Source organism: Neomonachus schauinslandi, chromosome 10 (assembly GCF_002201575.2).
Source record: "Neomonachus schauinslandi chromosome 10, ASM220157v2, whole genome shotgun sequence".
In the NCBI taxonomy this organism is placed as follows: Eukaryota; Metazoa; Chordata; class Mammalia; order Carnivora; family Phocidae; genus Neomonachus; species Neomonachus schauinslandi.
In genome coordinates, this window is record NC_058412.1 from 103,163,711 (window position 1) to 103,191,263 (window position 27,553).

A 27,553-nucleotide genomic window follows, 5' to 3' on the forward strand; every position below is an offset into this window, starting at 1 on the left:
TTGACAATGCGAGGAGCCTTCAGAAGTTGGGAAGGGAGTGGACAACTGGGGGATTTAATATGAACCACAAGATATCATTGCAAGCTTCAGCCCAAACATCACTCATCAGAAAGCCCTGTCATCTCTTGGTATATAAACGTCCTCCTCTTGTCACAATCTGTCAGTCTTCTTCATTGGGCAAGGCCAGCCTTACCGTGGCGTGTATAATAAATTCGGCACTTGGATGTCCGGTCTGAGTTTTTGTCCCAGCTCAGGAAAGGCAGGGGACAGCCAAGGGAGACTTGAGGTGAGCAACTCAAGCAGCAACTAGTTTGCTAGCCAACTAGCAAAATGAGCATGGAGAAGTCCAGGAACCCATTGTTCCCCTAAGCCTCAAATTCTAAGTCAGAAAGTCGCTAGTTTGTGCTGGGTGCTCAGAGCCCAGCCTTAGTGTGATTTCTTCCAGGGCTGCACAGCAACCCAGTTGTGTGTGTGTGTGTGTGTTGGGGAGGGGGGGAACTTTCCCTTACTAGCCACCGCACCATCTGTACGCAGGAGGCGCCTCTGTGGATGCCACAGACCATTTCTGGGCTGGTTTATTGAAGGATGGCCACACAGAGGTCATAGAGGGGTGTTCTCTAGATTCTTCCTACTCAGTGTGGTCAGAGGACCATGGCAACAACATCACCTGGGGGCTTGTTTAGCTTGTAGAATCTGAGGCACCTGGATTTGCATTTTAATCCTATGACACATTGAAGTTTGAGAAGCACGGGTCCAGGTGGCAGCAAGGAGGTTAGCGGAAGGATCTGCTTCTCAGCCCCGCCTCCTCCCGCCTTTATGCTCTCCTCTTTAGCAAAGCTCAGCCCCGCATTGGTCCCGCACAAAATTTCTGCGAACCCCCAGTGTGTGCGGAGGGGGCGTGCAGGAGCTGCCCGGCGCGGGGATACGGCGACTGGGTGACTGGATTGGCAAGGGGCTGCCTTCTCCGGCTCGGGGCTCCGCAGAGTGGAGACACTCCCCCGACCCTCCCCCGCTGCCGCTCCCCCCTCCCCCCCCGCAGCTGCTACTGCCTGCCTCCCGCCGGCTGCCGCGAAAACCCGGAACAGCTGCGTGCGCTCGTGGAAAGTCCTCCTAGGGGCGAAGCCGGGCAGCTGGGCATGCTCAGTAGCTGGGGGAGGCTTGGGTGGAGAGTAGAAAGCCGCGGCTCTGCCTCCCACCCCCTCCCTCTGGCCCCCGCCCCCCTTGCCCCTACCCAGCCCGTAGTAGTTGCCCGGCGTGCGCCCGCCGAGCGCCCGCCGAGACCGGGAACATGGCGCTCTGAGCGATGTAGCCGCGGCGGAGGAGAAGCGGAGGAGGCGCTGCCGCTGCGCTGACAGCCAGCCACCAGGTAGGCAGGCGTGCCTGGCTGGGCTGCCTGGGTGGGTAGCGGCGCAGGGAGGGGCGCTTGCGTGGATGAGCACGGCTCGGACCCCGGGCATCTCGCTTCGCCGGCAGAGGATGCGAAGCGTGCATCTGACAGCGCGCGGTTGTGCATCGCCTAGGAGATGCCAGAGGCTGGGGACCGGCGGGCTGCAGGGCAGGGATCCGGGGACCGCCCCCACCCCCCATGCGCTGCCATCCAGCTTGGGCTCTCTGCGGGTCAAATAAAGGATAGTTCCTTTCTGCCGGGCGAGAGGGCGCGGGGGAGACCCCCGGATACCAGTTCTGGGAGTGCGCTGGTTCCCCGGACCGCTAGCAAGCCCCGCACCGGTTCTTTGTGTATACAGCCGCGCACGCCCAGGGGGGTGCCAGGGTGCCTGTTTCTCCCCAGGTGTGTGGCACATATTGCCAGGGCAGGATTTCCGTATGGCTTTTGTCTCTTGGCAGGTGTGGACTGAAAGATGTAATAGCTGAGCCTTTATGGGGCTGTGTTTTCCTTTGTTACTTGCGTGTGTGTGTGTATGTATGTGTGAATGTGTGTGTGTGTATGCGCGCGCGCGCGCGTGGTGGGTTGTGATGGAGAGAACTTCTCCTGGGCACGGGTGTGGGCAGAGCGTGGAAGAGGATCTCGGTTCCAAACTCTTGTCAAAATCGCGTGTGATGTTGGCCTCCTGGAGGGTAAACTTGAAAAGTCTGGAGATCATCTGTGCCCGGTTTGGAGGAGAAGCGTGTTTGCCCTTCTCAAACCCATGTGTGTGTAGATGGAGGTTTAAACATGGGACGCTAGTTATTCAACATTAGATATCAGTTAAGGGAATTTGAAGCATTGGGGCTGCCTGTGGTGGGTTTTTTTTTTTTTTTTCAAATTAATAGAGAAGTTGGCAGTAAGCCAGGGGCAAGTGTCATCTTTAATAGCTGGTGACAGGTTGGGAGGCTAAATACACTTTGGGGGGAAATTGGGAAACCTTGCACAGGGTTCTACCAAGAAATAGCCATCGGGTCTTAGGTAACTCACAAAATCTCTCAGCACCTCCCTTGTCTCTTCTGGAGTTTGGTGGTATGTAGACACAATCTCTCTTACCTGAGTCCAGATGGACAAGACACTCTTGAAAGACCCCCTCCTACACTGGAATTCTATGAAACTGGCACCCCAGAATAACAGTTCTGCCACCTTAAATTTCTGTATCTGTTATATTCACAACTCACTGAGTTAAGGAAGGGAGATAAATTTAGAATATGCTTTTATTTTTTACTTTAGAATTTAAAGGATGGACATCTGTGACCATGAAGTTTAGAGACACTTTCCTCCATACTTGGAGTATCTATTCTTATGGTCTCCTTAGGTGGCAAGAATGAGTCAGTATCATCAAAATGAAATGGGGGAGTGCTTGAGGAAAATGCATTTAAGTGAATTAAAGTCATAAATGTCCAATCTGATGGTAATACCTTGACTTGGAATACATATGTGCAAAGCAGAAGCACTGCTAATGGAAGCAATAGAGTTGTTGGCAAGTTTGTTGATAGTATTGGTCTTAAATAAGATTTTTGTGTTCCTCTGGGAAGGGGTAAAGATTGATTATACTAGGTGCCTGCAACTCGGTATTCTGCTAATAAATGTGAGTGTTAATGGCAGGCACTGAAAACACAGTTTGGCAGCTCCTCTCCTTTGTCAGAGTTTGCTTCAACGCTGCAGGTGTGAGAGGCGGGTGTTCGGGGCTTGGTATCTTGGTGATGAGACAGCTGAGTTTGGGCTCTGACTCCTCCATTCTTAGCCTTGTGATCTTGGGCAAGCTATTTAACTTCTCGGAGTCTCAGCTTCCTCCCCTGTAATACAATCCTGGGGACAGAGAGACTTACCTAAATGGGTAGGTGTGTGGATTACTCATAAACCACCAGGAAAATGGTGGTGACCCTTAGAAGAGGAAGGGAAATGGATATTTATTTACCCTATACTGTATTCCCTGTGTTAATGCTAGTCAGCCCCAAACAAGTGATCTAACTCTCCAACTGTTAGTTTCCTAGAGCTGCCATAACAAATTGCCAAAAACCAGGTAGCTCAAAACAAAATTTATTCTCTAGTGTTCTGGAGGCCGGAGCTCCATAATCAGGGTGTAGACAAGGCCCTGCTCCTGCTGAAGCCTCTCGGGGAGGATCCTTTCTTGCCCTTTTATAGCATGTGGTGGCCCCAGGTGTTCCTTGGCTTGTGGCAACATAGCTCCAATTCCAGCCTCCCTCTTCACATGGCTAAGTTCCCCCTTCTTATAAGGATACTATTCAGATTGAATTTAGGGTCCATTGTAATTCAGTATGACCTCATCTTGATTATATCTGCAAAGATCCTATTTCCAAATAAGGTCACATTTATAGGTTCTGGTTAGGCATGAATTTTGGGAGGACGCTATTCAGCCCAGTATGTCAACATGCCTGTGATCTGTGTTTAATGGCCCGATTATTTCAGCATATGAATAGAAGGTAGAGTATTATGTGTTTGGAAAAGACTTTCAAGGTTATTTAATCCAGCTAACATATTTGATGTTTCCCAACCATGGTAAGGAAGAGCAGCATTCACAGGTACTAGACAAATATCACTTATCTGGAAACCCAGCTGATCCAGGATCTCAGTCTCCTACAGGTGACCTACCTGACATACCCTATCCGAATGGGGTTCGTTAATGTTGCCTCCTCTCTTTTTCTACCCCACTGACACAATGCAAACAACAGAAAATCAAATTGAACAAGAAAAATGACAAGAGCAACAAAAACACCCCAATCGTAATACCTTTCCAACCTTTCTTAGCTTGGTAAATAGCCCCACTGTCCATGGTGTTGCTTTAGCCAGACTCGAGAATCGTCTTTGACACCTTCATTCCCTGTGCCCTCTATATCCCAAATCACCCCAAAGTTACATAAATTTGGTCTTTTACATATATCTATTGACAGATTCTTCTTTCTATCCCTACCACCACATCATCAAACCTCAAGTCATCATCTCTCTCCTGGATCACTAGCATTACTTTCTAGCAAGACCCCTGGCTCCTTGCTTGGTCCCTCCAATCATTCTTCTAGAGCAGATAAGATTGTGTCAGTTTCTTGCATAAAATGCATTCACATACTTGGGACGGGTTCCAGAGACTGTCTGAGCCTTGGGTACTTAGCCAGCCTTATCTTGGGCATCCCCTCTTGCTACTGTTAACACTGACCTCCTCTCTGTTGAGTATCCCAAGCACTTCCCCTAATACTTTGCCAATACAAACTGTACTCATCCTTCGGGCCTCCTTGGTCTTTCTTCCCCAGCAGCCCCATTCTCCTTATCACCCTTCTAATTTTCTTCCATAGCACTTACCTCAATTTGTAATTTCCTATTTATTTGTTTGACTGTTTAATGTCTGTAAACTCTATTGGCCATTTGTTTTGTGTCTTGCATGTAGAAGATGTTCAATATTGGTGAATGAGTGAAGGAATGAATACTCTTACAGCATTTTTCTGTGCCAACTTAAAGATCTGATTTTTTAGAAACTTTTTTTTTTTACTAACTTGTATAAAAAGAGCAATTGAGAAACTCATTCTGATTTCAAAAGAGGAGTATTCTTGGCTTTAACAAATGCATCTTCTAAGAATTGGTTTTAAGCAAGCAGTTAAGAATTGAGTCAAAATATTTTCTAGCAACTGACGTTTTTGTAAAAACACATCAGTCAGTCAGCAAACATTTCACAAATGCCTATTGGACATTTATATTTGCCATGCTAGGCCTTAGGGGGACAATGGGGAACTAGACTTTTAGCCTTCTAGAGATTAATAATAAATAATAATGTGCAGCAATAACATTTATCGTGCTTCTGTTATAACCAGCTTCTCCTCAGTCCCTATCCCCACTCATTACTAGAGATAGTCCTCCAGTCTTTCCCAGTAACACAGAACCCAAATCAGATGCACGATAAATACTTCATGAATTAATAATTAGTAGATACTATTATCCTTATCTTTAAAAATAGGAAACTTGGGCTTATCTGTGGAAAAAGGAATCTGCTCCTATACAGAAGAGCATGCAATTGTTTTTTGACTATATCCAGGTGGGCCCTGTTCTACTTTAAAAAGTCATTCTGCCTACTGTCTCTGGGGTTAAAATAAGCGACAAACTGCTCTTTATACAAGAGCAAGTTCCTGGTGTGTTTCTTTGTCTTTCACAGTTGTCAAAATTCTTAATCAGCTGTTGAATTGTTTTTATTTGTCTTATTTAATCCAAGTGAGAAGTGACTGAATGTCTCGTTCAGGGCACTTGTGGGTAGTTTTGAAAAGCAAGACTGAGTACCCTGGGGAAAAGAATGTGGTTCAATGCAGGACTACAAAGTTAAATTTTGGATTTCTAGGATGGCCTCAATTTCATGTAATCTTATTTCATGAAAAGTGCTTTTATAAAAAAAATATTTAATGCGTATGTTTAAGTATAACTTTTCACCTAAGTAACAAAATATCGGACATTGTGTCTTGATTTTGTGTAAAAGTGATACACAACTGAGTCAACTAAAACGTAAAGAAACTTGTTTCAGTAAGATGGTTAGTTATAAAATTCATGTTTAAAAATTAGTGGCTACACCAAAATGCCAGTATTCACCAACTACAAAATAAAATAGAGAAGGATTTTGTTCATAAATCTACAAAAATATAAACTTAAGAAAAATAGGAAATGTATGTAAAATACTTGGGAATAATAAGCATCTAAAGACTTGTTTAGAAAGCTGTAAAATTTTACTCAAACACATAAAATAAGAAATGAACAAATGAAAACATACTATTTTTAGGGTAGAAAGATATTATGAAGTAGTTACTCTTCCACAATCAATCATACAATTTTATTGCTTTGGGATTTGGGGAAACTTGATGAAATGATTCTAACATCAATCCACAAGAATACTACAGGACTCTAGTCAAGAAGATTTTGCTAAAGAACATGTGGCGGCGGGTTACCCTTATAGAAATAAAAATCTGGTCATTGAATGACATTGTAGACGTGTAGTTCTGGTGGAGGAATCAATAGATAGCTCACTGGAATAGAGTAGCCTGGAAACAGGCTCAGGTAGTTTTGGGAAACAGAAGCATTCTGAAACAGTGAGAAGTATTAGACAAAACCAAGGCACCATGCCAAGTAGGTAGAAAACCTTCAACTAAGAACCTCTGTTTACATGATTCACTAAATTCCAAACATATTGGAAAGTTGATCTGGCAGGTGAGAAACAAAGCCAGAAGAAAATACTTAGGAATTAATGCAAAGAATGGCAGAGCAGAAGATAGCTTTGAATATATTTTAAACTTCCGTATGCAAAAATATACAGTTTAAAGCAGAAAATAATCATGGAGAAAAATACAGCAAGCATGACAGAATAGTTAATAGAATAATTGCACTGAAGAACTCTTGCATATCAGTAAGTAGAAAATAACACCCCAATAGAATTGTCCAATTACCTGACGAAATGATTTGAAAGGATGAAATAAAAAGGCTAATTCACATATTTAATAAATAATTCTTACTATTAACCACAGAAATGCAAATGCAGACAAAAATGAGATGCCATGTTTCATGTATTAAACAAGCAATATGTATGCATATATGTATATATATAAATAGAAATAGTACCAGGAGGGATGCAGTGAGAAGGACATTTTCATTACTGCTGGTGGGATAATTACATGATACAGTCTTCTTGGAGGACAGTTTTAAAAGCCTTTGACAAATATTTTCAAAGTTCATATTATTTGACACAATCATTTCTCTGGCTTTTAATTTTAATTTTAGTCTCTGCTGAGGAATTAGATGCAGGCAAAAACAATAGAAAAAATTACCCTTTAAAACTAAAAATTGGGGCCTCATTAAAGGTATTTTAAGGTCCCCAAATAATAGACAATTATGGAGATATTAAAAGTGATCATTTCAAAGATTATGTAATGATGTGGAACAACTTCAGTTTTAAGTAGAAATAAGCCAGTCCGCAATGATGTGTGTTTCATGAGATGGAAATATCCTATAGGTACGTAAAAGCTGGAACAAAAACAAAGTTAGGCCATGTCTGGATGGTAGAATTATGGCTTTGCTTTTATCTTTTTTATACCTTTCCGTATCAAGAAAAAAAAATTAGTCAATAGCACTGTCTTATGAATCAGAAAAACCATTATTTTACAAAAATGATGGTGTTACACATTCAGGTTATAATCATTTATGTAACACACATTCATTGATTATCTCTGTGTCAGGAGCTCTGCCAAGTGTATCAGCAATGACTCTTAGTTTGCATGCAAATGAAAGAAACTGTCTAACTTGAGCAAAAAGAATTTACTAGAAGGTTATCAGATAGCTAAGAGAATTGCCATGAATGGGGAAGGGGGAGCACAGGGCAAAAACAAACAAACAAAAAACAGAACAATGGCCAAAAAACAGGCTTGCAAGCAAACCAGAATCTAGTCAGCTCCAGGCTCTAAATATCAGGTGCTTAGAGAAACAGGCTCCAGCCAAGAATAGGCTGCTCAGGGCTAGGCCACAGTCCGCTGGTAGTTATACCTGGACTTGCCCTCCACCCCCCTCCTCCCCACTCAGCCCCCTGGGCATCAGGGAGGGGAGGGCACCTAGATTAGCAGGCCCACTGCCCCCTTTACTAACAAAGAAACAAGAAAGATGGGTGATACACAACCAAAACCAAACCAACACAAAAAGACAGAATTAAAATGCCCATTACCCCAGGACTTGGAGGCCAGTGGGGTTGAACAGCAGCCAGCTCCCTTTCTCCTCAGAGAACATCTGAGCTGTAGAATCACAGCTCCTACAAGGTTCAGGACATTGTGTGCGTGCTGGTCCCTCACCCAGGAGATGCTGTTTTTGCCCAGGGTCAGCAGTGATGGGCTTTTCAGACCTGATCTTTGTGGATGGGCAGGAGTTTTGAGGGGAGGTCCCATTCTCCAGTGAGATAAGAACCAGTGGGAAGGATTATCCAAAAACAGTTTCTCAGAAGCAAGAGGTATAGTTTGGAAATGGACGGGGGCATCAACACAAGTCTAAGCCTGTTTTATATTTAGCAAGTCCTGTAGTAAGGTTTGAGTTTGGTCCACCATGAATAACTGTGGTCTCCGTTCAAGTAGCTTGGTACATAATACCAAACATCCATAGGTAAATTGGTATTCTTCCCACGGTTCTTGTCATAAACAGGAAATGTCTGTGGCTATCCGGGTACTTTCATGCTCAGGTTCCTGTTGCTTTTATAATTATTTATAAACTTCTCCCTGAGGAAAGACTTGCAAATGGAAGGGAAAAAAGGAAATTGTTCTTCAGTTGCACTAATAATAGGACTGAGAAAATCTTAAATTACTAGGAGGGTTCACCCCCCCCCCACCCTCCCCCCACCGCCGGGTATTGCCCTGCAAAGAGCTCAGCTGCTCTGTCCCCCAACCTCTTCGTACCTGCACAGCCACACCCCTCTGTACCAATCAAAGAGCCCATGTGCCGCCTTAGCCACCTCTGCGCTGTGCTGTGCATACCCAGGTCTTGGATTTCCCTGCTCAAAAGGCTCCTGGGCCCGAGGGTGGCTGAGGAAAGACTGTTCATGGGAAGTGTGGCTGGAGCTGGGACAGGAGGATATTGTAGTCCACGTACAGGTGCTGGAGGTTAGGGTAGAAAGAGCAAGGGGACCAGGCAGGAGGCTGGTGCTCCTTGCTTGGCTGGGTTCTGGAACTCAAGAAATCTGAATTTAAACTTGTCTTCTAGGTTGCTATGAAGGCGTATTTGTCAAGCTAGGCAGATAGAACATGTTTAACAATTTTTAGCTTGTTTTATCATATTTAAATGTATAATAATTAAGACTCCATTTGTGCTTTTGCCCCCTCAAATGTTAGGCTTGGGCCTGCTCAGTTAAATCTTTTAGAAAGGTGATACTCAGTTGTACACACAACACACACACACACACGCAATTAGCTACTTGTGCAACAACAATACAGATCAGAGGAAAAGCGGATTGCACTCCTACGATAACAGCTAACATACTGAACAAGATGCATTAAATCCTCATCCCAGTATTTTACCTGTATATCTTAATTAATCTTCAGAAGAGTGCTCGCTATAGGTCATTCAAGGCAAACTACCCTGCAGTTAGGTAGGGTAATGAAGAGGAGTCAAACTCTGGCTCATGGAAATCCGATGTCAGTAGATAAGAAAAGTTTTGTTTGGAGTCCTTGAACCTTCAATAATGTACAAAGCACTGGATTAATCAACCCATTCTGACTCTCCAATCCTCTGATTCAGCATTTCTGTTCATGCAAATTTCCCCGTGAAAAGGGAAAGTAAATGCATTGATGGCCTTGCTGTGTTCAGTATTATGATTAACTGAATGATCAAAAGCAAAAATCAATATCTGGTTGCTTGTATAAGAAACACATTTGATTTACATTTTAAAACCGATGTCAGGAGATTTCCCTTTGCCCGTTTTCAGGGGAATTGCCGCTTAGGTCATTGATGAAAGTAAATTAGCAGTGAAGAGTACCTTTGTTTTTCCTATAAAGCGCTGGTTCACAACCCCAAGCATCCATTTCCCTACTGTCCAACTGAATCAAGAGGACTTTATCCAAGCGTTGTTTCCATCACTCCTTTAATAAGTTATAGAAGGAGGGAGGGAGGATGGGCATGAGCTCACTCACTCACACCTTCAGTCCCAAGTATAAATTCTATGACAGAGTCAACAATTGTTAGCTTCACTTTTCAGATTCAAGGTTGACATACTATTTAAGAAACTCTTTAGCTGTTTTCTGGATGGAACTTGACCCCTTTGCTTCTAAGGGTGACCGTTTGAGTCATGCAAATAGATACTTGTATAACACTGATTTTTCAAACTAAGTTGTTCTTAACCGTCAGCTGAGTTGCCCACCTGCCTCATTGAGTTGCACTGCAATTTACTGACCCAGGAAAAGAACTTCCTAGCAGTGAAGACTAGAAAACTTCATTTGTTTAAAAGATTCTTCCCCCGAAGTAGAGACCGTTGCTACGTGGGTATGATTTAATCTCTAAAAATATAAACGGTGATGGGGGGATTGGTGGTTAAAGGAAAAAAAAATCTTAAACTGTAGAGTTTTCTTTTTTGTCTAGGCTTCAGAGACATGGAAACAAATAACAAAAGGAAATTTCCAATAGTATTTGAGTAACAGCCATTAGTGACTTGAGTTAAATAGTAGTTGTTTTACCCCCTCATATCCAAGGAGTCCCTAAATCTCATCTACTTTCTCGCTTATGCCCTATCCCTGTCCCCATCACCACTTCCATAGAATCTCTCAGTTAGACCTTGTGTCAGCCTCTTTGTTCTGTCTTCATTCCCACCTCAAAAGTAACATTGGATCACCTGATTACCACCATCCCATTGAAAACTTCCTACCCAGCTACTGCCCTCCCCACCTCCCATCCCCCCACCCCCCAAAATCTTCTTCCACCTGGTTTTGGGTTACCCCTCTCAAAGCAGTCATCACACCATTTGGTAGATGTTTTCTTACTTGGTTCCCTTCTTGTACGAGACTGAGAACTCTTCTAAAGCAGGTAACTTGTCTCTTGGTGCCTGTATCCCCAGCACCCAGCTTTATGCATACGTATGTCAGGTCTTCAATAAATGTTTGTGGGCGGAAAAAATGTTTGTGGATAAATGCATGTTACCTAGGTTAAAAAAAATGAGTCTAGATGCAAAAGAGTAATGTCGTTGTTTAAAATTCTGGGATGGGACCTAGTAATGGTCTAATCCATTTCCTTAATACTAGCATGGAACATTTTTTTTTTTTCTCCTCCTTTCTATAGATGAAAAACATATGGAAGGAAAGATTAATCCTCTGTTTATGGTTAGAGACAAATTTTAATATTGGATATGGGTATAAAGTAGACCTTCTAAATACATTGAAAAGAGAGTAAGGAAGAGGGGCACCTGGGTGGCTCAGTTGGTTAAGTGACTGCCCTTGGCTCAGGTCATGATCCTGGAGTCCCAGGATCGAGTCCCGCATCGGGCTCCCTGCTCAGCTGGGAGTCTGCTTCTCCCTCTGACCCTCCCCCCTCTTGTGCTCTCTTTCATTCTCTCTCTCAAGTAAATAAATAAAATCTTAAAAAAAAAAAGTAAGGAAGCAAACCATAAGTGAAGAGCCAGTTTTCCAGGAATAGAATAAATAGACTGAGCTGCTTTAAAAAATATTAAGAATAGTTATTTCATTACGAGATGTAACTTACACTTCTCTGATGTCTCAAACCTGGTATGAATATGCACAGTCGATGATGCTTGAATATTAGTTGGTATTTTTTACGGGAAGCTGGGGTTTTAGTCGTTTCTGCTCTGGTCTTTGGTACCATGTGTTTCCATAGTAACAGAGGCATTCAAAAATGAGAAAAACCAGGAAGGCTTGGGAGGGAAATGAATCGAAGTAAGTGGTTCAAGTAGGGGGTTCCCCAGTGTGGGACCGGGGTCTCATCAGGCTTCTGGTCACAGATATTTGTGGCAGGATGCCCAGAGAGAGAAGATTCTAGGGTGATAACTGGAAGGGATTTTAAAAGTAGTGTATAGATACACTGTGACAGCAATTACTATGTTGCCTTCAGCTTGGATTCCTGTGGAGGGTACCTGCATGGCCACGTTAGCAGTCTACACTGGTTGAAAGAAACACTCAACACCCAGAGCCCACTAACAACTAGGAATCAGGGAACACGACTAGAGACTTTTACTATCTCTGAAATATAGTTGAGCTGTCCTTTTAAAGCTGGAAAGTGTAGGGGAGAACACTGTGAATTAGGTACTAAACATTTGACAATGCCGTTTTAGAGCAGAGTCTTGTGGCCTAGATATGTTCCGTTTGGCACACATAGTGTGAAATTTCCCCTAAAAACTCAGGTTTATTCTCTTAAAAAAAAAAAAAAACCTGATATATACACAAACACAAAATTTGGCAGTCCTGTGTTTTCTTACGGCACCCATCCACTGTAGCTGATTAGCAGTTGCCTCCATCATAGACAGGTAATGGAGTCTTCACTTTGTCACAGTGTCCATCACTCTCTGTGGGATCCCATCAGGCCATTTTAATTGTTTATGTTGCTCTCTTGTGCCTTGAAGCCTTTTGAATTTGTCATCTTTGGATTACAGGGGAGGGTCGCTTTATGGTTTTGAGTCATTATTATACAATGTTCCTTCTTCATCTCATTTCCTAAAAATATAAGCTTATTTAATAATTATAAGGCAAATGAGATTTCAGAAAGATACATTTTTACAATTCCATCCTAGGGAAAAAAAATATTGAGTTAAGCCTTCTTAATATTTGGTGGGAATATTTGCATAGTTAGGCTTCAGCAACTCAACTTCAATATTTTGCAATGTGGGATACTTATTAAAAACTTCCTCATGTGGTCCATTTGAATTAAACCAAAATAGAAAAGGAAATCATATGGTCTCAAGCTTCCTGGAGGTAGGGATTATCAAAACTCAGAAGGATGCTATCATATTTCATATGATACTATCATCTGGAAAATATAAAACATTCAGATTGCAAATATGCCCACAGAAGTGAAGTAGAACCTTATAAATGATATGCACTCTATAGAATAGCTGGAAGAATCTCAAAATCAATATTGGAATCACCCAGGGCGACTGAGAATAATGCTATCACTGTACCTTACTAAAAAGTAATGAAAAACAAATGAGATAGAAAATTCCAGAGTTGTCCCTAGAGTTACTCTTTGCTTGAGATAGGAGAGTGAGAGAAGACTTTAGAAAGTGGCTTCCCAGTTCTTTTCAAACCTCAACCTGATTTTAATCATAGAGCACGGCCTGCCTGTCGAGGGGGCTTTCTTTCCTAGGTAAACCAGGGTGTGCAAGGACTGTCGATGTCACTATAAAACAAAAATCTTTGGTTCCAAGTTAATCACTTAACTAGTAGGATTAAAATAAAGATAACTGGATCTTTTAGGGTGGTGCCTGCTTGCTTCTGCTTTGTTTTTTGGTTTTTGGGGTTTTTTGACAGGCTAAATAAAAAAGGATTAAAGGATAAAAATTAAAAAATAGGATAAAAATAGATATGACCATTCCTAACTAGTCATTCATTTATTCAACAGACATGCATTCAGTACTGCTGTGTTTACTGGGGTGGCACTTCCATGAACATAGATAAAAATCCCTCCTCTGCAGGGAGAGACAGTAAACAATAAATTAAGAAACGGATAGAATGTTGGAAGGTGATCAGTGCTTTGAAAGAAATAGAGTGGGATAAAGGGGTTAGGAAATGGGTGGGATGGTGGCAGGAAAGCGTGCAGTTTTAAATAGGGGGGGTCAGGATAGGCTTGTTGAGAAGGTGACATTGAAGGAGGGAACTACCCATGTAGATCTACCTTGTCTTGTGGATGGGAGAATGTCCCAGCGGAGAGAACCCAGTGAGCAGGCCCCAGGGTACAGTGCCTGACTTGTGGGAGGAAGTGCAGGGAGGCCAGTGTGGCTGGAACAAAGTGAAGGAGGGGTTGGAGCCAGCAGGGACACCTTAGTCTTTTCTCTGAGCAAGATGGGGGGGGGGCCACTGGAGAGATTTGAGCAGAGGCCAGAATCTGACCTATTTTACCAGGAGTCTGGCTTCCCTGTCGAGAAGGGGAAAGTATGAAAGTGGGGAGACTGATCAGGGGAACACTGTGATAATTCAGGCGAGAGAGATGGTGGTTTGACCAGACTTAGAGCCATGAAAGTGGTGAGTTGTGACCCAGTTCTTATATATTTTGAAGGTAGGGTTTCCTTAGGATTGGGTACAGGTTATGAGAGAAAGAGAGGAGTCGAGGATGACTCCAAGGTTTTTGACCTGAGCACCTAGAAGAATGAAGTTGCCTTCACCTAAGGAAGGGAAGACTATGGGAGAAGGAGGTTTCTGGGGGTAAATTAGGAGTTTAAACAGTGGGCATCTACTTCTGATGGAAATGTTGAGTAGTTTGTAAGTCTGGGGTTAAGGAGAAAAGTCTGGGCTGGAGGTAGGGATGATGACCTCACCAAAGCAAGTGAGTTTAGACAGAGAAGGAATCCAAGGGCTGAATCTTGGGAAATTCTCCATTTAAGAGTTTGGGTGGGGTGCCTGGGTGGCTCAGTCATTTAGCGTCTGCCTTCAGCTGAGGTCACAATCCCAGGGTCCTGGGATTGAGGCCCACATCGGGCTCCTTGCTCATCAGGAAGCCTGCTTCTCCCTCTCCCACTCCCCCTGCTTGTGTTCCCTCTCTTGCTGTGTCTCTCTCTGTCAAATAAATAAAATCTTTAAAAATAAAATAAAAAAATAAACCTCTGAATATCTAATTAAAAAAAAAAGTTTGGGTAGCAGAGGTGGATCCAATAGAACCGGCAGAACCAGCTCCTCTAGAATCTACCCAGTCACATATATGGTGGTTGACTGGCTGCACTTTGGGGTGATGGGGCTGAATGGGTCACATGACCCTGATCCTCAGCAGGCTACCTTCAGCCTGTTCCCATGCACCTGAGCAGGGATCCAAGAGAAACGGAAGCACACAGACCTCTTAAGGCCCAGACTGGGAGAAGGTACATGGTCACTGTAGGCACATTCTCTTGGTCAAAGCAGGTTTCAAGGCCAGCCCAGATTTAAGGGGTAGGGAAGTGGGTTCTATTTAAAGAAAGCTGCTGCACAGTCACATTGCAAGGGCTGTGGACAGGAGGTGGAGGTTTTGCATTCCAGTTTGCATATGATTGCCTCTTTGCATATGATTGGCCTCTTGCAAGGACCCTCACAATTTTTCATTTGGAAATAGAATTTTCGTTTTGGGTCAAACCTCAACCCCATTCTTGAGCTGCTGAGGACACTGTTACTGCAGCCGTGCTAATTGTCCAGATTTTTCTTAGTGAAAATAGCTTTTCACGCAGTTACATGTTGACAGAATTTGAACCAGAGCTCTGTCTCTAGCAGTTTTAATAATTCCCAAGATGAAGTTATGGCACATAGTAGGTGCTCAAGAAGCTATTTATGTGGTTGTAAAAAGAAAAGCTATACTTCAGAGTTAGAACAATGGTATTTACCATAACAGATTATTTGAGCACGTATTACTTGCCAGATATTCTTATAGGCATTATGTGCCCTATCTTATTTAATCCTTCCAATGGGCTTATAAATTAGGTGCTGCCATTATTCTCATTTTATGACTAGAAACTGGCAGAGTCCCCATCCAGGAGCAGATCTTCCTTGCTCTATTAAGACTATTCTCCCACAAGCATAAAAGATGAAGGCAAAAAGTATTTTATTAAGTTCTAAAACCTTATTCCTCTGTCCTCCTCTGTTTTAGGTTGGGTTCCCTCCCCCCACCCCCTCCCCAAACAGACCTTGAGTCAAGGATTCAGGAACAAAGTAGTTTATTTGGAAAGTTATAGGCACATCATTAGGAGAGAGGGGGAAGTAACATAAGGAAGGAAAATCTACCAAAATTGCAATTTACTACTGGAGGAACTGGAAATGGTGTATAACTCATGCTTCAGAATTATTCCATCCAAAAGGAAGAGCTGAGATATTTATACACTAACTTCCATCTGTAACTGGTTGAAGACTGTACCCAGGGGATGTTAATTCATCTGTATTTCCAACCTTACGTGGTTTGGAAAAAGCTCCTAGGAACACAGATACAGGCAGTTGGAAGTCAGTAGGCATATGGGCGGCATTAACAGGGCTTGATCTATCCATACCTGGTTTTTCCTTAGCATGTGCCTGTAGAACTTCAGAGGCCATTGTACTTTTTGTTGTTGTTTTTGTTTTGTTTTTTAAAAAAGGCTATCTTTTGCTAGCCAACTGTGAGTGTATTGATTGGATCATCTATTAGCTTAGACAAAGACACCACATGTACAATGGGTAAACAGACATTGAACCAGAGGTAAGTTGCTCTCATAGTCATAGTCATTCCAAATGAATGCAGTAATGTAACTGTCGGTACTGACTTGGGGTCTTAGGTAATTAAACATGCAGTTGTTAAATGTATCTGATATTGAAAAATGGGACAGAAGTTAAGACTACAGTTGACCTTGTGACAAAGCAGAGGATAAAATATTCCCCAGGAGTAAATCATTTACCCATGTAATGCAATTGCATTCTCATCAGGCACTGGTGGGCCAGTTGGTAAGCCATCTCCTCCAAGGCATTAATGGAACTCTGTGTCCCAAATAATGTATTTCATGCCACGATCATTTTTTAGTGGCAGATAACATGAAAGTAGGAGAAATTTGGAGAAAATATAATAAAAGTTGTATCTGTTGGCATGAATAATAAAAATGGTCTTGAGTCTGGGCCTTACTAGAAACCCCAAACCAGGGGTGCCTGGGTGGCTCAGTCATTAAGCATCTGCCTTCAGCTCAGGTCATGATCTCGGGGTCCTGGGATCGAGCCTTACATCGGGCTCCGTGGGAAGCCTCCTTCTCCCTCTCCCACTCCCCCTGCCTGTGTCTCTCTCTGTCAAATAAATAAAATCTTAAAAAAAAAAGAAAAAGAAACCCCAAACCAAAAATAGTTTTGCATAGAGAAAGAAGGGGGTGTAACACGTATGCTGAGGGCAGAGAGACAAGGCTTAGTCATATTTATATATGGGTATACAGTAAATGTTAGTACATTTTAACTGGGTGTTGAAATGTACTTGATCAGCAAGAAGTGAGGAATGGATACTGGGCAGGCAGGCAGCAGCCTGTAGTCGTGTTTCAAAAAATAACCCAGATGGTTTCCTTGATGAAAATTATCAGTTGGAGTGGTTTGGGATTGTAGGGAAGGTGTTTTAAAATTGGCCATCTGCCTCAAACAGTGTGGTGCAAGAAAGGGATCCGAAGTTGATGAGGTCATATCAGTGACCACACTAGGATATTCAGGCTTAGCAGGTCCCAAAGCATTGCACTTTTAAAATAATGTCTAAGCCTTGGATTTGAGGTATGGTTTTAAGAAACTCATCATTGGTATAGCAAGGAGCCCTTCAGGTTTCTTTTTCACACCAGACAGCCCCTTGGATGATAGAGCTTCCCACCAGGAATGGCAGAAACACCAGAATGGTAGAGTCCTTTTGTAATCTCTGGTGTGCCTAAAAGGTGTAAGGAGGAGAAATCTGAAGAGAGCTGTCAGACCTAGAGGAAGAGTGATCCTCAGTGGCTTGGGACCATCAACATTGAGCCCTTCTTTACCATCTTTGGTTGCTCTAATTATTGAATCCCTGAGGGTTATAGTTTTGCCCTCCCCTATTCAGAACTTTAGGGCTCACCATTCAGTTCCTTTATAGTCAGGACGTCTGTGTTGGAAAAATTCAGGGGCACCATTCAGCTGTGGTTGATATGAATGGCGCCTCCTGTGGTGTAGTCCACAGCCTGAATGGCCTCCTCCTGCAGTGACAATGCTTAAAATGTCCTAGGTTTGGTCCAAACTTGGTGGAGAGGATCACCAGGCCTTGTAATCATGTGTTTCCTGTTCCCTTTCCCTCTCCCTCCTGGTGGACTGGAAGAGGCTTGAGGGAAGAAGCTAGACTTCAGGTATTTATAATCAAGCCTTTCACATGGCACCCTCTGTGTTGAGTTGCTCAATATATCTTTATAAAATACAGGAATGAGGATAATGCTGTGACTTGGGAGGTTTGATGAGGTGTTAGGCTCCGTGTGAAATATTTTGCCTGTTGATGTTTCTTAACCCAAACAGCCACCATGTTGGGTATTTTCAAGAACTGGCCATTGATATAGTGGGGAGGTGAACCCAGAGGACACCTGGAGGAGTAGCCAGGAGGACTGTTCTAGAAGAGGAGTAAAGGGCAGGATGGGATAGTTTCAGGGAAGCTTGGTGGTAGGAAGCTGAATGTTCTTGTTTGGAGCCTTCTCTTTTTATCTTCGAAGACAGATACAAAGTGACCTGCTCAGTTTGAGGAGGCAGGTTGTGGCGGTCATGACAGTGGCAATGGCAGTTTTAAGGAGAGTAGAGAAAGTATGTGCTGGTCTTTGCAGAAATTCAGAGAGACTTAGCTGCTCAGAGACCCTCGCATTTCCATGTCTTTCCATCAATTTCTATTAATGAAACCATGGCTGCGAGTGAAAACTCTAAGTGCACATATTCTTTGTATCTTCCAAAAATAGGAGTTTGGCCCATTTAATTAGAATCTAAAATAAAAGAGAGGCTTTGTGCACATAGGGGAAATTTAAATTTTGTCAAATGCATTTAAAGAAAATAAGCATTACTTCTACTGATTTCTAACTGTTGATTCATTTTCATGAAAGGTGATATTATGAGGAAATACTGAATGGACTTCCTATAGGCTGAAGTTGTATTTGTAGCCTGATGCTATGGGAAGCACAGACTGAGTGTCTTCAACCAGATTCTTTTGCTTGAAAAAGACTCAACTCAGAGAGATCGAGCTCAAAGTGTACCAAGCAAAATAGGACTCTACTGACCTGAATAGTCAAAATGTCCAGGGATACATCTGGATCAGGAGCTCAGAAATATCATCAGGGTGCCATTTCTTGCTGTCTCCCAGCCGTGTATGTTTCTGGGTGGGCTTCATTATCAAGCAGATTCTCCCATTTTTTTTCTGGCAAGATGGCCCCCTCCAGCTCTAGGTTTAGATCCTACTAATGTTAAAATGCAGAAAATACTTGCCGACCCAAGAATTCCAACAAAATCTCAGGACTGGATTTCAGTGTTCTGTGGGTCACATGAAAGTGCCTCTTCCTAGTCTCATTTCTTGGCGGTGGGGGGGAATGTATTACCCTTTGACCCCACTTGAGCACGAACCTATCCCCAGAGTCAGAAGTCAGAGTGGAGTTACTTTCTCCCAAATCACCTGGACCATGACTGAAGGTGGTAGAGAGAATTCATAAGGAGCATCAGAATGTTATCAGAAGCAGGAACAATGGATGTAGTCATGAAAAAAAAATTTTCCTTAGAATGGATAAAAGTAAAATTGATCATTGTAATTCTATTACCTACACAGTTTTCTGGCCCAGTGAAATTTCTCTGGTCACGTGATTTTGACAGCTCTAATTTATTGAACTAATTGTATTTAAAAATTTCTATTTTCCTGGAAATGAATTAGCTTCCAAAGACACTATACATAGATTCTTTTTCCTCATCCTCTTACGATCTTTGCTTTTTATCTTTGTGTCCTAATTTGGCCATTGTACTGCTGCTTCTATTTTGGAAACTTGGTAAGAAATAGATTTGTGTGTATATACTGATTTAGTATGAAATTAAAATGAAAAGTCATTTGCATATTCAGAACCTAACTTAATGGGAAGAAAATCAGTGATAATTGCAACCTAACTGTTTCTTAGGGAAATGAACGTATGTGGATTAGTGGGGACACAATGTCCTACCAAACTATCATGCAATGTATGCACCCAAGCCTTCAACCTCTCCTGATATTTTCTCTTTGGTTTTATCACACAGAGTATATTTTCACTCCATGATTTCAGTGATTGGGTATCACAGTGCCCTGTATAGCTTCAAGTTTTGTTAGGTCTGTTGAAATTTTGGACAGGACAAGTTGGAAAGCACCTTTGGTAACCACTCTGTTATTTAGTTGAAATGATGTACAGTACCCTTGTTTGTATTATTTCTACAGTCCTCCTGTCAGTCTATGTTCTATTTTAACCATGTACACCTACCATTATGTTGGTTTTAGATGTCTGTGCGTTCTTGAGAAAATGGCAAACTTAGAATCCCATCTGATGATTGCCTTCAGCCCTACTGAAACCATAATGTTTTCAGTCTTTTCCATGGAACATTGTCAGATACATACTTTATGATAAATTCATCTGCCATTCAGAGATTAAACAGCAGTGGCCTTCAGAACGTCAGGTCTATGTGCATCTGTAGGTATATTCGCTTTCCCTGCTGTGGTTTGTATTGTTGGTTCTTGCAGATAGTCAGTCTTCTAGAAAACTCTGCTCTGTGAGCTGCTATTCCCAAGTTGATGGATTGGCAGTTCCGTATCCCTCTCTTTCCCCTCCTTTGACCTCCTTTTGGGTCGCCTTCTTGAAAAATCTGTAAGTCCCTGTACTTTCTCCTCCAGAAAAGAGAAGATTGAGGCCCTCCTCCTGGGGGTGGGGGGGGTGGAATTCTTCCCTGGGACAATTTTTCTCCAGACCAAAGAGCAAAAAGAACATTGAGTAGAAAAGTATTTGAAGGGATTATTCATTCTGAATTTGCATTTCTTCATATCTTTGTTTTTCTTTTCAAAAAGATTCAGCAGCCTTTAATTTTACAACAGAAGCAGTTGAGTATTTGTTTTGGAAATGGCAGCTGAATTTTTATGTGACAGAGGTAAGCTGATGACCCCAGCTGCTCTGTGACCCCGTGGGGAGGAGGGTCCTGCTACTGCCGTCTGGTTGTGTTTGGCCCTTACCTGGTTCAACCTCATTAATTCAGAATTGACAGTTGGGGAATTTGATGTAAGTCGTAGGGGCCAACCTGCTGTGTAACTCTGTACTAGCCATGACCGTTAACCAAGCAAAACCTCATTAATAAAAAGGCACTTTGCATAGTGGGTAAGACATTGGATCCTGAGTTTGGCACATGTGGGACCATTGTAAGCTATGCAAATTGACCCAATTTATTAGTTACTCTGAGCATTGATTTCCTAAGCATCAAAAAAATATATTACTATTAGTAACTCATTAGGTTACTAATAACTGCTGTGGATTGGCAGCATCCCTGACTCCAAATGTGACTCTGGTTTACTTTCTACTCATTTTTTCCCCCCACCATATGAAATTATCTCCTTCAGTGATCTGTTTATTATTTATTACTATTTCAGGGCGCCTGGGTGGCTCAGTTGGTGAAGCATCTGCCTTAGACTCAGGTCATGTTCCCGGGGTCCTGGGATCGAGCCCAGCATCGGGGCTGAGCTCCCTGCTGAGCAGGGAGCCTACTTCTCCCTCTCCCTCTGCCTCTTCCCCTGCTTGTGCTCTCTTGTGCTCCCTCTCTCCCTCTCATAAATAAAATCTTATTACTATTATTTTTTTTACTTTATTATTACTTTCCTCCTTAACCATTAAAACCTCTTCCCCACAAGATCAAGGACCTTGTCTGTTTTGTTTAGCCCTCTGTCTCCGGGGCCTGGAACATCTAAGGGGATCAGTACCTATGTGTTGACTGAATGAATAAACCATGCTTGGCCCAGAGCAGGCACACTTGATAAATGCACATTGTCATTTGCTGATACCTGAGGCTCTTCTGTGTGGAGACTTGAAAGTCTTTCTATGGGATACAAGGTTTTTTTTTTTTTGATTGTACGGATTTAAAATTATACTTAGAGTTTGAAGCTGTAGTGGTTTGGAGATGCCACATCTACCACAAACTGTTAGTATGTTGAATGCCCTTATGTGTATGTTCTTAAATTCATATTAAAGCGCGATTTTGCTTCAAAGAAATGCCAGAGAAGTTGAGAGAATTTGTTCAGTTACAAGCGGTGAGTAGCAGGTATGAGATGAGCATTCAGCTGTCCTGTTGTTCTTCCTCTACGCCATGTCTGTGTGGTAGTAATAGTAGTTATAGTAGAATCCTAAAACTAATAATAATGGGAATGGCCACCAAGCTTTATTTCACTCTTCCTTGTGGCTGATGTGATGCTCACAGTAAACCCCGGAGGTTAGTACTCTAGTAATCCCCATATTTCAGATGGCAAAACGGAGGCTTTAGAGAAGTTACTTACCCAAGGTTACGCTGCCACTTCGGAACGTGGTCAAGGTCACGCAGAGCCGGCCATCGTAGCCACAAAGCGGTACTGACCCCAGAGTGCCAGTTCCTGTTAAGAGAACTTTCATTTTTTTATTTTTTTATTTTTTTAAAGATTTTATTTATTTATTTGAGACAGAGAGAATGAGATACAGAGAGCATGAGAGGGGGGAGGGTCAGAGGGAGAAGCAGACTCCCCGCCGAGCAGGGAGCCCGATGCGGGACTCGATCCAGGGACTCCAGGATCATGACCTGAGCCGAAGGCAGTCGCTTAACCAACTGAGCCACCCAGGCGCCCAAGAGAACTTTTATTAAAGCAGACTGACCCTCACACTCCAATGACTCCAAACCCGCAGCTCCACTGGAGTGTGACTTTTGAGTTCCCCAAATGGTCCGTGTGTTTTCCACTTAGTGAGAGCCATCTTCACGTTGTGCTATGAGAAGCTGGGTGTCTGGCCTCAGGGAAGGGAAAACCAGAGAAGGATCTTGTTGGTTTGAGTGGTTGGAGAGTCAGGCAGGAGCTGGTATCGGGCTTGTGAAATAGAAGTGGATCAGATTGTATTTTCCCCTGAGTAGGTTGGTGGGATTAAATTTAATTACCATTTTAGTAGGCAGAAGAAAGGAAAAATTTCCACACAGTGCAAACAAAAAGAATTGTTACAGTAGACCTTGAATCAGAATAAGGACTTCTTGTGAATCACTAGAGGCCACAGTAAGAACAGATTATTCAGAAGACAGAGAATCAATAGGACCGTGACAAAATTATACCTGAACAATGATTGAGCGAATGAAAGTAATTACTATTCCTGGTAGGACTTGGGGAGGGTCTGGCATTGGGGATGAAGCAATGAGTATGGGCTCAAGCAGAGTGTGTGATTGTGGAGAGTGGCTCAGGGGTCAGGGGATAGATGGCCCAGTAGCATCACCTGGACCCTCACAGTGCCTTGCTTCCCAAGAAATTCCAAGCACTCCACAAATGGATTTCAGTTTTTGCTCCCTGCATTCCCAAGGAATGGTGGCAGGTAATCCTATTTCTGTTTTCAGTGCAGATACTAAACCAGATTTATATGGCTAATAGTATGGATAACGAAAGTATTGCATGACTTCAAGCTGGCCACCGTCATGTCATTACTATGGCCTTGCACAGGTGCTCAAAACAAGGAGTTGGAGGGATTTGGAGTCCAAAAGGGATTTGGAGCAGTCAGGTTTTGAATGGTAGATGTTTTAGTAAGAACTTACTAAATTTTTTTTTTTAATTTTATTTATTTGAGAGAGAGAGAGACAGAGATAGTGAAAGAGAGCACGAGTGGGGAGGAGAGGGAGAAGCAGGCTTCCAGCCGAGCAGGGAGCCCGATGCGGGGCTCGATCCCAGGACCCTGGGATCATGACCTGAGCCGAAGGCAGACGCTTAATCGACTGAGCCACCCAGGCGCCCCAAGAACTTACTAAATTTTTACTTAAATCTTTACTTTGTCTATATGCTTGAAGAGTTACATAGGATCCCAAGCTTTTGCGAGGTAAATGAAAAACCGTAACTGATAAGGTAATAGTGTGATATTTTAACTGGCAACTTTTTTTTAATGACTTCTAAAACAATGGTGCACCTTGTAATTCTCGCTGTCTTAAATTTAATGAAATATTAGCTGTTAATATATAAAAATATAAAAATATAAAATATACATTTGTGTATATTAAAAATATATAAAAATAAACAATATTAACTGTTAGCACTTTTTGAAGGCTAAGCACTAGGCTAAGTCCTTTATATGCATTATATCATTTATTTTCTTATTCCCATTTCACTGATGATGAAACTATGGCTTAAAAAGGCAAGACAACTCACAAAAATACAAATAATTTCATAATCTTTCCTGTGTAGAACTGTTCAGTGGTTTCACATTGATCTGGGTAAAATCTAAACTCCTTACTTAGGCTCTGGTGCCCTTTTATGGTATGGCCCCTATTCACTTCTCCCACCTCATCTCCCTGCCTGGCTCTACTGTTTGTGTTCACTTGTCATTCTCTGTGCCTTGAATGTGCTTGCCCAAGAACTTGACCTATCTGGCTCATTCTTGTCATTCATGGCTCAGCCTAACTGCTGTCTGCTCAGAGGTATTTGACATTCAGCCTAAAACAGGCAATCAATCCCTATCACATCATGTGGCTTCATTTTAATTTTATTTAAAATATTTTTTATTAAACCTAACATATATACAAAAAGTACACAAATTTTTTTTAAAGATTTTGTTTATTTGTCAGAGAGAGAGAGAGTTCACAAGCCAGGGGGAGCGGCAGGCAGAGGGAGAAGCATGCTTCCCGCTGAGCAAGGAGCCCGATGTGGGACTCAATCCCAGGACCCTGGGATCATGACCTGAGCCAAAGGCAGAGGCTTAACTGACTGAGCCATCCAGGTGTCCCAAAAGTACAAAAATCTTAAGATTATAACTTGAGTTTTCGCAAAGAGAACTCGCCTGTGTACCAGCACCCAGCTCAAGACAGAATATCACTAGCATCCAGAAGCCCCTTCCCATGTTCCCTTCTAGTCACTTCTAGACCCTAAGGGTAACTGCCACCCTGACTTCTATCAGCACTGAGTAAAATTGGGATCAGAAGTCCTTATTTTTGCCTGGCTTCCTTCGCTCAGTGTTTCACCTGTGAGAAGTAGTTCACTCATTCTCATTGCTATGTAGTATTTCATTGTATGACTCTACCACAGTCTGTTTAGTTTACTGTCGATGGGCATTTGGCCGGTTTTCAGTTTGGGAGTATTACCAAGAATGCTGCTGTGAATATTCCTGAATCTATTTTTTGGTGAGTATCATGGGAATTATCTTAATTCTACTAGAACTATGTGGTATGTACTTAAAAAGTTTTCTGTCTAGCTCTACCCCTATTAAAAAGTAATCTTAGGAAAGTAAAGAGCTTGCTTATATTTTGTCTCATTTGTGTCTATTTTTGAGCTTTATTGAGAGAGAATTGTCATACGATAATCTGTGTATTTAACTTTTACAATCTGCGTTTTGATATATGTGTATACCCATGGAGCTATTACCACAATCAAGATACTCAACAAATCTGTCACCCGCAAAGCTTGCTTTTTCCTTAAATCTCTTCTCCCTGCATCTCCTGTCCCAGACAACCACTGACTTGATGTCACTATACATTAGTTTGCATTTTCTAGAATTTCATATAAATGGGATCAAAAATCTTTTTTGTTTCTCTCAGCATAGTTATTTTGAGATTCACGTTGCATGTATCAGTAGATTTTTATTCATGAGTAGTATTTTATTGTACGGGTTTACTATAATTTGTTCGTTCATCTGTTGATGGACACTTGAGCTGATTCCACTTTCTCTTATAAATAATGCTGCTATGAACATTGAGGTATAAGCCTTCATGCATGTGCTTTCACTTCCCTTGGGTACATATCTAGGAGTGAAATGGCTGAGTCCTACAGTAGGTGTCTGCTTAATTCTGTAAGAAACTGTCAGCCTGTTTTCTGTGTAAGAGTTCCAGTTGCTCCATAGCCTCCCCAGCACTTTGATCTGTTTTTTTCAATTTAGGTAATCTACCCGGAGTGGCAGTATCTCATGGTTTAATTCACATTTCCCTAATGACTAATGTTGAGCATCTATTTATGTATTACTTGCCATCTGTATATCTTATTTAGTGAAGTATCTGTTAACATTTTTTTGTTCATTTTTAAAAATTAGATTTTTCTTGTTAAAGCTTTTAAAAATACATTTTACACAAAAGGCTTTTGTTAGGTATGTATTTTACAAATATTTTGTCCCAGACTGCGGCTTGCCATTTCATTCTTACAACAGTGTCTTTTGTTTTCTGCTCTTACCAGAAGCCTGAGCAGTGGTTGGCACATGTTGGTGCGCAAAAACTGCTCCTGAAAATGCGGACTTAAGGAAAGGTGGTCCCCTAGCAGGCATCTCAGATTCCAAATCAGGTTTGACCAACCCCAGGGCTCCCGATCTGAATCCTATACATTATATATATGAGCATATATCCTAGATCTATAATGTAATATGTTTACTTGAAGGAGTTTCTGACGTGGTAATAATAGCTAACATGTCCTGAGAGAGGACTCTGCCAGGCCCTGGTCTAAGCACTGGTCATTCATTAAAAAAAGAAGTGAGGGGACGCTTGGGCAGCTCAGTCTGTTAAGCGTCTGCCTTTGGCTCAGGCCACCACCCATCAGCCCCTGGTCTTAGTGGCACCACTGTCTTCTCTTTCAGTCTATGTTGTTAGACCTGATACCTGCGGATTACAAGTGGTTTTCACTGGGCCAGCATTGGATTGGTTAGCCTGCTTTTAAAGTTCCAGGTTTAGAACATTAATGTACTAGATTGTTCTTTATTAGTAAAATAAAAAGATTTTTCTCTCTTTCCCCCGCTTCAGTTATCAGAACACATTTATTTGGGGACAGAGAGGAAGAGGGTGTGTGTTTTAGTAGCATTTAGGACTTGCTGGGTAGTCTGCTAAGTCTTATCAGAAGGAAAGCTGGGCAGGATAGTACATTTCAAGAAATCACATTTGAACAGTTTGGGGGGCAGATTAATTTGTAAGGAGGAGATCGTTGGCCAGCACTTTGTTAAAAAAAAAAAATCTGGTGCTCATTTTACTCAATTTAAGTATTCCACAGTCATTAAAAATATTCAAGTAGCGCTTAGACAGCACAAAATGTTGAAAATGTGCAGCAAATCATGCTATCTATGTAAACTGGGATACTTCTTCCATTGCTGATGTGGCTACCAGATGTCTTTTGTGAGCTGACTTGGAGAGTGTTTTCCTTATCACTAGAGTTATTTGAAGACTTATTTCCTGAATATCTCCAACTGTGTGTGTGTACGCAGTGTGTATACAGTGAAACTTTGCGAAGTTTCCATTCGTCTACCTCAAGAAATGGTGAGACCTGACTTTGCCAATTTTTATTGGTCCATATTAAGAAACTTATTCTTCATTTGGGTAATAGCAGACAGAGTACATTTTGCAAAGATAATCCGAACAGCTAATGGCCAAAGGATAATTTCAAGTTTGGAATCACAGAGTTGGAATTATAAATGGTAGTGTCTGGAGATGTCAGAAAAGCAAATATCTGCCCAATTAAGTCTAGTTAAATACTACCTTTAATATATTCTTGGTTTGCCTTGCTGATATTTGTGTCTTTCTAAAGAAGTGGCTGTCAATTTTGGCTACATGTTGGAGTCACTTGGGGGAGCTTTAACATTACTGATGTCTGGGCCCCAATCCAAGTGATTTTGGTTTAATTGATCTGTGGTATGGCTAGGACATCAGGGTTTTTTTTTAAAGCCTTTATTTACTTTTTAAAAATACTTTAATTCCAGTGTAGTTAACATACAGTGTTGTAATAGTTTCAGATGTGCAATATAGTGACTCAACAATTCCATACATTACTCAGTGCTCATCATGATACTTGTACTCT

At 42.0% G+C, this 27,553-nt stretch overlaps 1 protein-coding gene across 1 annotated transcript in view; it reads left to right on the forward strand.

The window, feature by feature from the left end:
* The first annotated feature begins 1,206 nt into the window (after positions 1–1,206).
* Positions 1,207–27,553, forward strand: part of PAK5 (p21 (RAC1) activated kinase 5) — a 305,518-nt gene continuing 279,171 nt past the window's right edge. The window contains exon 1 of the mRNA XM_021689080.1: positions 1,207–1,366. The gene's annotated coding sequence lies outside the window, so the exon portion shown is untranslated. The remainder of the gene's footprint in view (positions 1,367–27,553) is intronic.